At 48.6% G+C, this 12023-nt stretch overlaps 1 pseudogene; it reads right to left on the bottom strand.

Annotated features, from left to right (window-relative positions):
* Positions 1 to 8132: 8132 nt before the first annotated feature.
* Positions 8133 to 11560, bottom strand: LOC115332739 (annotated as a pseudogene).
* Between the last annotated feature and the right edge of the window lie 463 nt (positions 11561 to 12023).

The raw sequence follows: 12023 nt of genomic DNA, 5'->3' as shown, positions 1-12023 counted from the left end.
TGGTGAAGTTTCGGGAGGGCATCTGGGTCTTTGCATCGCTGGCAGCGAGGGTCTGGTGGGACATAGCACGGGTCGAGTTTACGTTGCCGGGTCAGCTCGAAGCGATAGACATGATGAGGCGTGACCGCTCCACCTGTCCTAATGCGTCGAAGCAGGACCATCTGGTGCCTACGGAAGGTGTTTTCGGGTATTGGAAACTGTTCTGGGGTCCAAGAGGCGTCGAGTCGGCGTTTCCAGTCCCGACGGACGAGGCGAACAGCATCGACTGGGTCGTAGACGTAGGCCTCGTCTTCGGGAAACTGGTCATCGTTGGGCGACGCGGGAGGCACCGGTAAGGTCCGCTGGGAGGAGGAGAAATCTCTATGCAGCTCCTCCGATGCAGCCTTGTGGGCCTTCTCGTTGCCGTCAATTCCCGCATGTCCTGGAACCCAGCGTATGCTGACTCGGACTCTTCGATGGCGGTACAGGTGAAGTGCAGTGTCGTAAATAGCGGCAATTGTCGGACTTGATGTGAGTAGATGCGTTTTAAGCGCGCGAATCGTGCTCTGAGAGTCTGTGAACACCGTAAGCGTGCCGGGCCCTGGATTCCTGACCTCATACGTCTGGAGGGCGAGGAGGACGGCGCGGGCTTCGGCTTGTTCGGGCGATGAAGGGGTCATGTTGGTGTTTGCAACAACGATAGGATCGCACTGTGCAGGATCATGGGACGGGAACACCGCAGCTGTCGCAGACCAACCGGAGGTGTGCAGGGCAGCATCCGTATACACGATGACCTGTGCAGGGTCCTGAGATAATGCGGTGACCTCGGCTTGGTGTTGACGAGCATAATGCTCCCGACGCTTGGCGTGGCGCTTGGCATCCATATTTCGCGGGACAGGCCGGGCATGTTGCGTGAGATCAATAAGATCCCATGGAGGCTTGGTAGGCGGCAGGTCGTTTATGTTCGTTACAGCTACTCCAATGAAACGAGCAACTGCCCTCCCCTGGAGCGTATGCTCAAGTCGGGCCATGTGGATGTCGAGTTGCTGCTCTAGTGTCTCTCGAAGGTCGACGAGGTGCAGGCACTTGCGAAGCTCTGACGTTCGCGTGTGTCGAGGGAGTCCGAGGATGGTTCGGCGGGCCTCGTTATACAGCGTTGCAATCTTGTCGAAATGGACTCGTTTGAGGGAGTAGAAACGCGCTGCATAGGCCACCTTCGAAGCAAGGACGGACGTGACTAGAATCTTGGCGATACGTTCTCCCGCGCCGCCCAGACGATGGGAGATGCGACGGACGAGGTGTAGGCCGTGTCTCCATTGCCGCGAAATAGATTTAACCCATTCGGCTGCTACTTAAGAGCTGTACCCAAAATTCACTCCAAGGATCTTTATGAAAGGCTCTTTGCTTATGTGACTACCGTCAAAAGTGAGGCCCAAGTCCAGGGTAGAATGCCCACTGCCGTACAGCATGTACTTTGTTTTTTTTCGGGGACGGAAACATGCCGACGCGGCGAAGGTGGGAGTGGGTGGCATCTTGACCCGCTTGCAACGCTGTCTTTTGCGTCAAAACCGAGCCTTGGCATGTCCAGATGGTAATATCGTCGGCGTAGGCAGTAGCTCGTAGGTTTGGAATACGATGGAGGGCCCAGAGCAGCGGCGCCATGACAATGTTAAATAACGTCGGTGACAATACTGCTCCTTGAGGGACTCCAATGTTGTTCTCCTTGGTAGTACTGCTCCGCGCGTCAGGGCCGTAGCCCGACTTGACGAGGTATCGGCGGCCGGCCAAAAATGACCGGACAAAATCTAGTTGTTTCCCATCTAGGTCCTGCTCGTACATCGAGGAGACAACGGCTTCGTGTGGGACCGTGTCAAAGGCCTTCTTGATGTCCACCGTGACCACGACCCGGAGCTGCTGGCTGTTGGGGTGCCAGTCAGCGACATCATGGTAAATCATAGCCAGACTATCGTGGGTACTCAAATTCTTACGGAACCCTGTTTGTGTGGGATGAAAGATCCTGAGGTTTTCTGCTTGCCACTGAATACGTGCAAGTACCATTCGTTCCATCAACTTTCCATTATAGATGTAAGGGAAATTGGACGCAGGTTTTTCGGGTCGGTCGGTTTTTTGCCGGGTTTAGGGATGGGGGTAACCCATGACATCTTCCAATCCTCAGGGAGGTGACCCGTGTGCCAGATGGAGTTGAACCAGTGAAGGATACCTTCCCTTGCGGCACGAGGTGCATTACGAAGCATCGGGGCTGTAACTCCATCGGGCCCGGGGGCACTCTTAAGTTTGCACTGGGCGATTGCCGCATCAAGTTCCCACTCAGTGAATGGCTGGTTCCCAGGGTTTTCCGTGTCCACAATGTCTGCATACACGGGTCTATATACATCGGGGGATGGGAGATCGTCAGGTTGCGGGAAGAATGCCGAGCCAAGCTGATCCAGGATATCTTCCTCGGTGTCTGTCGAAAGCAGGGTCAGAAGAGGGACAGGGCTACACGACTTGCGCTTGCCATACATAGGATTAAAAGTTCGCCACACCTCGCCGAGCTTCGTAGTCCTGTCGAAGGACTCGCAATGGGCAAACCAGTGTGTGAGGCTGAGGGTCTGGGCGTATGTGCTAGCTTCCTTGGTTAGGACGGTCACACGTTTTAGATAGCAGCGCCGCTTGTGCCTCCGGTACTTGGTAAGCGCAGCCGTGCGACGATCCCACAGCGATAGTAGATGCGTGTCCGGGGTGGGTGTATTCCTATCCACCTGGCGGAAGTCAGTCGCAGACTTTGTAGCCGTCGTGAGCAAGGCCGAAATGTTAGCAGGGTTGATATCTTCAATGTGCTCCTCTATAAAGGCACGGAACTGATCCCATTTTATTGTCTTCGTAAGTCGCTTGATCATTTTGCGTTTGCCTGCATATAGTTCGAGCACTATGGGGAAATGGTCACTTCCCCACGCGTCGGGAAGCACAGTCCACGCGAGAAGACGGGCGGTCGACGCGGGTGCGAAAGTGAGATCTATTACACTGTCCGATTGGCGTGCCGATGTGCCATAACGCGTCGCGCAATCTAAATTATTGACGATCGTTAGGTCGGTTAGTTCGAGGACAGTGCACAGGTCCTGTGCGCGCGGGGTATGTGGCGCAGAACTCCACGATTCAAAGCGAGCGTTGAAGTCTCCTCCAAATATTACGTAGTCAGAGGGGTACTTATCGCGGAGCGCTTTGATCCATGAAAAATCGTGAGCTGCGTGGAGGGGCCGAACGTATGTGGAGACAATCAAGAGGCGTTTAGTGGTTCCGTCGAGAGCGACGCGGACCGCGACTACCTCCTGCGTGGTGGTACACCAGTTCATCGTGTCTATCTTGATATGTGAAACACCATGACGGACATATATACTGGCCTGAGCACTAGTAAGGGGGGTTCGGCGTGAATGCGCCGCGTATTCTATCGTAGGGTTGTGGTGCCCTTCAAAGCCTGACAATGTAATGTTTTTGGCGCGAGATTCCTGCAGTAAAAGAACGTCACAGGTATATTGTGGATCTGACAGGCGCGTAAGGAGTTCGGCCTTTCTTGTTGCTAGCCCACGACAGTTCCACTGCAGGATCCGGAACGGAGCGTTATTCAGGAGTCTGGAAGCCATTGCGGTTTTGGACCTGGATCGGCGGAGTTTGGGGGACGATCATGAACATTGCAGTATGCTCCGCATGGGTCGCCGCCAGCATCTGTTGGAATTGTTGTAGCTGTTGCTGCATTTGTTGCTGCATCTGTTGTTGCATTTGTTGCTGCTGCTGCTGCAATTGCTGTTGCATTTGGGCGAGTGCGGCATGGAGATATTCCTGTGTTACCGTCGTAGTGACGACGGAGGTGGCTGGTTGTTCAGGTCGAGTGGATTGGGAAACCAATACTGCTTTGCATGATTGCTGCACATCGTGGGTCGTGGGTTGTTGTTTATGTGATGCACATTGCTGCGATTTCCTGACTGCTTCTTTTTCTTTGAGGCGCCTTTGAAGTTCGGTTTCCCTGAGTGCTCGGCGCTTCTCTGCTTCTATTTCGTTCATCCGAATTTCAGCGTGCTTATTTGCCATTTTCTTTGCGTGAACTTCAAGATCTTGAATTCGTTTCGCACTTTTCTTGCGGGCTTCGCCGATAGACCGCAGTTCTTCCATCCAGGCCTGCGCCTCAGTGTCACTGTCCGCATAATAACCTGTCTTGAGCATTTTGTGCACCGCTTGGGCATACGTTCCAGCTTGTTGCTGCGGTCTCGGCGTCTTAGGTTGGCGCTTTTGAAATTCCGCGGCCTCGTCTCGCCGATTCGCGTTGTTCAAGAGTTGGCGTGACACTGATACATCACGCCTTGTTGTGCTCTTACTTGTAACTCTCGGTTTGTTTTTTGATATCTCGTTCTCTTCTTCCCCGTCAGAAAACGTGCCGAGCGCGGCATATCTGTTGTGTGTAGCTATTACTTGAGGGTAGTCTTTTAGCGTGACATCGGGCGGGCTACGAGGCTACGATGACGATGCGGATGCCCCCCGAAGTCACGTGACACCCCCGGTGGTCACGTGACCTGGGGGTGTCACGTGACTTCGGGGGGGGTCACGTGACTTTGGGTGTCACGTGACCTTCGGGGTCACGTGACCTTGGGATGACCTTGGGGGCCACGTGACCTTGGGATGACCTTGGTTAAGCCGACGCCGACGCCGACGCCGCTCAAGCCGGGAACGGGCCCCTAAGAGCTGCGCTCTAAAAATAACGGCGTACAGACCTTGCAGGGGATGTTTTACTGCTACTTTGTTCATAGTAAGGCGTCGCCAGCGATATGGGCTCATCGGTACTGAAAACTGCGACCGCCGTTCCGAAGCGACCAAATGCATGTGACCTCTCGCTCTAGATCATAAAATATGATATGAACTGTGATCTCGACGAAAAATCTGCAAAAGTCGGGAGTCTGTATAGGCTCTTTGCGTTGCACCGGTCCTAAGTGATATTTTTCTTGCGGGGGTCGACCGTGCCATTAAGACGGCCATAGCGTCTATGCCAGTTCTTCACGTGTTTAGGTATTCAGATGATTTCCTGCTAGTGTACCGAAATACATTGGACAATAAAATTAGTAGCATCATGGACATATTCTACAAGTGAGGTTCAGGACTTATTTTTACCTGTGAAACTCCTAAGGAAGGTGTGTTACAGTTTCTAGACATTTCCCTATCTTTGCAAACAAACCACCTGTGCTGGTCATTTTAACCCCGTTCTAAAACAGGTTTACTACACTATACGCTCTCGATTCTAAAGTCGTAAAAAGAGGCATAGCTCTTTCCTGCCTTACTTCAGCCTTAGGAAATTCATGCCTCCACACCATCAAAAGCAGTTTTATTCCAACGCAGGTGCTAACTTAGATGGTAGGAACTCTGATAAAAAAAAAAAAGTAAAAGGATTTGAAAAAGATGCACGTAATGTCGACAAAAAAAGAGTGTTGGTGGTTCCGCATATATACAAAATTTCTCACAATCTCAAACAGGTAGCTAATAGGTACGGAGTCCCCTTAGTGATGGGTCAAATTTGTTCTAAAGTTCGAGAAAAAATAGAAAATATTACAAAACAAAGGTTCCGCAAAAAACACGTCCGCCCTTACGTGCCTTGTTCAACCAGAGTTGTTTATAGCATTACCCTTTTCTGTGGTAGATCCTACGTAGGACGGACAGGACGGTGTATTAATCTTTCTCTAAATTCCACGGTGGGGGGTCACCTACCTCTGCATTGTCAAGGGTGTAAGTGTACACCTTCTTTACGAAAAAACCTCGATTATTGGCAGATTCCACGAAAAACACACTAGGGAAATTTTTGAAGCTTTTAGTATACTCCGCCTAGGCTGGCGTTTTGTCAGCCGGGAGTTGAGTTGGCTCGCCGGAATTGCCAGATGGTCTGTGGCTTTAACCGACTAGGAAATCGCTTTCCTACAGTCGTTTGAGTGTGGTTGATGGTGTGTGTCCTCCGCGTGCTCGGTTGCCCCCATGCGAGTGTGGCCTCGGCTCGAGCTGATATCGAGGGCTGCTCTTTTTTCTTCCTTCAATACATCGAATTGTGAGTTTGCGCTTGTCTCTTCTCTCTTCCCTCTTCACTGCTCCTTTCTATTTGTGCGAAATTTTAACCATGTTCAGCTCATAGACGCTGCGTGCACGAGCAGTACCCTACCCCCCTCACTCACCACGACTCGCCTCCCGTTGCTCGAGGCGCCTGACGGCTGCTATGGTAAATGAAGGGCATTCTATAGAATACATACGTTTCGAAGCACAGCGCCTAGAGGGCGTTCAAGGTCTGCTCTATAAAACACACAGTCATGAAACGAAAATCTAGATGGCGCTTCAAACGACGGAAAACGGCATGAAGTGAGGGGGGGGGGGGGGTAAATCCTTCCGCAGGAGGTTGACAGCTAAGGTAATCTAGTAACGTTAGTTTTGATTTCGATACTAAGGGGAAGTGACGTCAGGTGCAACAAGCCTATACATGAAGCGAAGTGCAACGAAACGAGGCGTGGCCACGAATTGTCCCCTCAGTCTTTCGGGGGACGATCCTTCTGAGTCTTTTTTCTTCAACTAAGTTCCCTGCCTTTACCACAGGCTCGGGTCATTTTCATCGTGATTATGAAACTAAATTTACGGACGCCGCCATGAAAATATGGGGCAAACAACCGCGTTGCCATTGCACTACTACTACTACTACTACTACTACTACTACTGTGGCAACGCGGTTGTCTGCTCCGTATTTACACGGCGGAACCAGAACAGAAGGGAGCCAATTTTGGACACTGGTGGTAGGAGACGGAAAATGCATCCTTGACTGCAATATTAACGCAAACGTCAGTGGTTGTGTAAAGGCAATACGGTTGGCTGAGGTGAAACATGAGACCTCCACCCACGAAATGATGCTGTATGTTTGGTGGGATATGTGTGGTATCATTCAGTTTGAACTGATAGTTCCAAATAAGATTTTCACATGGAGTTCTGCATTGATCAATCGAAAGAGTGTTGATCCATGGAGAAAATGACCGCCCAATCACGAGAAGGATGACCCTATTGCAAATAACATGCATTTGATGAGTAATCCTTCACCCACCATGTTCACCGGACTTTGTGCTTGCAAGTGTTTATCGGTTTCACAGTTTCCGAAAGCATATTGACAAGAAGATGCTGCTCAAGGAGGACGAGCGGTGTACAGTGTCGGCAATTTTTTGTCTGAATCCCAGGCGTTCTTCTAGCGAGAAATTAACTACTTGGTTGACAGGGGGACGAAGGTTGTAGAATCCGGAGGCAATTATCTGAATACTGAAGATCTAGTTCCGGGCACGTTTTTGGTAATTTCTTCATGGCGCCAAAAATAATTTCATTACTTATTGGACTATCCGACATGTCTAGTGGGCGTTTTAAAGAACTTGAAATGATTATAACTTTGCAGGGACCATGCAGCTTATTACGTTTTGTTTACCTTGGCACAACACGTCACTGTAATTCCGCTGTGCTGCTTTAAGCAAAGTGTAGACTATTTCTTGGTCTGTCTATCCTGTTATTCAATAAAGTTTGATTAATTCATTCACCGTTCTGCAGCCGTGTATGGGAGGGCTGGGGGAGCTATATCATGATATGCACAGATATGTTGTTGCGAAGTGTAATTTTCTTAGGTTTTTCAATACCCCATAATCACACTTACTACTAAAGTTTTTACTTATTAAGCATTTGACAAATGAAAGCAGCCGAAGTGCATTTCTAACAAGTCGATTTATTAAGCTGCATGGCTGTCCTTACAGAAACATGCTGTGAATGACATCACAATAAACAGATTTGACGATACAAGCATATACAAAAATCAACAAACCAAAGCATCTGTCAAGGAGAACTTAATCTTGAATGGAACATAAAAGCAAAAAAAAACAAAAAAAAAACAGTGCTGGTAATTGAGAAACAAAAAAATCGCAGAAGTGCACTCTGGATAGCAGTATTACCCTATGTTGCTAACACAGTTTTAAAAAAATGCCAACAATAATGGGGAAAAACATGGTGTGAAAGACATTTATATGGGACTTTGGCAGTTCAGTAAATGAGACACGGGAGTGCAGAAGTGCAGCTCGGCCCGCCGCTAGCTAAAATGATCTATCCGGAACTTAATCAAGGTTTCCCGCAGCACATGACTTGCTCGATGCCCCATCTACTCTCTGTGCATGTTGCGGTCGAATATAAATCATAAGCCTCGTTTTCACGTACTTCTCAAGCAGCATCTTTTCTGCTCGAGCATGGTGCATGTCATAGCAGATTAAACGTACTCTCACAGCCTTGCGCAGTGCATTCAAAATGCTGGTGAATGGAGTTTTGAGCGTCAGAATTTCATTAATTTGTGCAAAAGCCTTGAAGGTTTCCTCGCACTCTATCAAGAGACTCATCACAGTTTGGCTCGGCTGAATGAGGTTACCAGCATCCTTGACATACTCCTTCAGGTGGATTAGGCTGCTGTATTGGTTTGTACTATCTTTAACTAGCAGTGTTGGGAAGTACTTTAAGTACATTGTACTTAAAGTACTACTTCAAGTAGATTTAGGAAACTTGTACTTTATTGAAGTACATTCTCTGAGTATGTAATTGTACTTTACTTAAAATACTTTTTTTGTGGTACTTTCAGAGGAAACTACCATTTTCGACTGCAAAGTACATTCCCCAAATTTGGTTTTGTCAAATTTGTATCACTAAATGATGCTTTGTCAACTCCGAAGAAATACTAGGAGGCATATTCTACTCTCAGCAGAGACGTGAGCAGACGACGCATCGCTCCGCTTGTTCTGGGGGCGGCGGCTTTCCCGTAGCTCTTTTAACTCTCGTTACTTCTCGGTCGTTCAGCGCAAGTGAGGAGGTTTAAAATATTATGAGGGCAAAATTAATCATAATATAGCACCTGAAACTGTGGTGCGGAACAGAGGAGAACGTCACAATGTTTTGAGACATTCTCTTTTGTCTTTTCGTTCGACTTGAAAGTTCCTAAATTTTTTCGCACCTCAATCTCAGGTATCACATTATGATTAATTATCACCAGCTCTCTTGCACACTCATTGAGGTCATGCTCTCTCCTAGTATATATTTAACACTCTTGGGTGCAAAACTCCAGTGCAAGCGGCACCAAATTAAGAGGAGGGACTTCTAAATTTGGCTCAACTCTTGAAAATAACTTCTCTGGGGCCACTTGACTTTATCGAATATCCGCCGCTGTTTCTAAAGATAGGTCATGCACCCTGATTACCCCTGGGCAATGCACACCAGTCAAAAAACCACTGTATACACGTGTGCAAGTCCGGTCTCAGGGGGCCGCCATCTTGCCCAGTGGGGTGTGCTTGGGAGCGGCCATAATCCGATTATGACGCCTTAGCAAGGCTTCGTAATTGGATTAGGACGTGTCCAAGCGCACCCCAGCGAGCAAGATGGCAGCGCCCTGAAGCCGAACTTGCAATCGTGTATAGGGGAATTAAAGGAGATCATGAAAGATTGTATTAAAATACTTGTACTTTACTTTGAAAGCACATTGTATTTATAGTACTTTACTTGCACCCAGTGTACTTACTACTTTACTTAAAGTACACCAGGTCTCATTTACTGTGTACTTCACTTGAAGTACCTTTTAGATGTACTTTACCCAGCACTGCCAACTAGGGCTCCCTTGCAGTCCTTGCAATTGCCAATGGACTTGATGAGAGACTTGAGAAGAAAACCTCCCACGTAGGCAAGAATGTCGCATTCGACTCCAGTCAGACCACACACAAACAAGGTTTCCAATTCTTCAGATTATTGGTGACCTCTTCTTCTCGTTTCTGGAGACTGGGGTCGAGGAGGTCAGCCAGGTGCGTGTTGTCATCGACGCTGTAGCTAGAATATGTGGGCGTATGCAAGAACTGGCCAACACAAATCAACTTTAAAGCACACTTCACATCGTGTGCACTTGGGACAGGTTTCTTGAGCCTTAGGACGGAGAAGATGTTTTCAAGACAATCTTGACTCAACCTACCAGTGAGGACGTACTTGTATTTGTGCTTGTTCAAGAGTTTACATGAGAGATTGAGAACAACAGTGATTGACACCAAAAGACCTGCCTGTGATGGTTTCCAGTGTGCAGTTGCTCCCATGCTCATTTGACAGAACGTAATACATGCAAGTTCCAGGGTTCCAACTGCTTCTTTGTGCTTTGTAGGGTCGAAATGGCTCAAAGCAACCACAGGGTGTCGTGACGACATCAGGGTACACCACCTGCTCACAAGGTCGAAAAACCATGCTGTCGCCTCTGCTTCAGGTAGCAAGACTGCTTGCTGGATTAAATATCGAATTGCAGGAGGAGCTTCACGAAACATCTGCACAGCAATATTTACCTTCATCTTTGTGAAATGTCCGCTGCTAACATGAATGTCAGAAAGCCTATTTGCAATCTTGAGGTCATTACTCCAGTCATAAGACAGCACAACTTCAATGTGATCTACGTGTACAGTTCTTCCTGGAAGATTGTGTTCCCTGACCGTCTTTTCTCGTAGAGTAAAGGTGTCTACACGAAGAAGCTGAGCACGAATATTTTTCAAGACGTGGGCTGGATCAGCTATAAAAAACAGCCTCCTGTCGTCAAGCTGCTGGTGCGCAACAGAGCAGACAGTCTCGGAGTGTCTGTGGCTCGATAATCCAAGCAGACGCCACACTGCACGATTGGCGGCCCCCATGTCACTTGTCACAACGAGCACTTGCAGGGAAATACTGGAACAGAGCTCAATCAAATGGAAGACAAGATCCTTCAAAAGGCTACTATTGATTGACCGCCCAGTAAAGCGGTAGGCAATGACTTGTTTCCACCTCGTGTTTAGCCCACCAACCAAAAAAGACGAGTGCATGGTTGGCACCATCAACGCTAGATTCTGGAACTGGGGTATTCCCAAAAAGGCAGTCAAGTGAGCTGTCATGGTCGAAGCCCTGACTGACCTCCATTTCGTCCATGAAGAGCACAGTCTTTCTCAACATCTTCCATTGTTTCAACCTTGCTCTTTAGTACTTCTAGTACCTCTTCAAGGACACCAGGCAGGAAACGAATATTCTGGAGTTTATGAATCAACGTCCTGTTGGAAGGTAGTGGATAAGACAAACACCTCAGCAGTTCGTATCCAGTCGTACCACAGGCATGCTTGATCTGCAGAGCCTCCCGAACAGTCTTTTTAGACCACCCCTGGCCTTTCGTAGTCTTTCTCGTGAGAGCTTTCTTTTGGCTGTTGTTAAGAAAAGCTGATGTTGTCAATGCACTTGTCTCTTGCAGGGTGGACGCCATCTTCTTCCGAGTACTGCGGAGTTTTGACTTTGCTTGCTCGTGAAGGTTTTGCAGGTTCATGTATTTTGGGTTAAAATCACTGTATTTTTTCCGTAGCTCGGCGTTCTCTCGGCGCATTAATGTCAAGGTCGACGTTGTGCTCCCTCCAAAGGCAAAATAAGGTGATGAGAGTACTTGCCCATTGGGAAGTCTACCCTGTGCTTCGATTATATGCTGCCTGGCTGGCCCGCTTCCAACAATGTCGAGAGCCATATCTTGCACTGTAGTGGCTGCTGGTGCACAGGTATGCATGGACAGAAGCCGGTTGACCGGTTCATTGGAAATGTCAAAAGAAATGTTTTGCGTTGGGGCAGTTGATGACACTGAAGCACACACAGACGAAGCAGCGTTGTCCGGATCATTTGCAGTGCTGTTCAGAATATGTGGCACTGGAGCGGATCCTGATGCATGGGCACGCATGGACAGAGCAGCATCTAGCACTGGAACAGCTGTTGATTTACAAGCACAGATGAATGAAGCATCACTGTCTGGCTCACTTGCTACGTTGTCAAAAGTCACAACAGGCACTGGAGCGATTACCGATGCATGGGCACACAGGGACGAAGCAGCGTTGTCCGGGTCATTTGCAGTGCTGTTCAAAACAACACATGGCACTGGAGCGGCTGCTGACGCATGGGCACGCATGGAGAGAGCAGCGTCTGGCACTGGATCAGCA

The sequence above is a fragment of the Ixodes scapularis genome, unplaced genomic scaffold (genome assembly GCF_016920785.2).
Source record: "Ixodes scapularis isolate PalLabHiFi unplaced genomic scaffold, ASM1692078v2 PGA_scaffold1__304_contigs__length_218370807, whole genome shotgun sequence".
Lineage (NCBI taxonomy): Eukaryota > Metazoa > Arthropoda > Arachnida > Ixodida > Ixodidae > Ixodes > Ixodes scapularis.
This window is presented reverse-complemented; position numbering and strand designations above follow the sequence as displayed.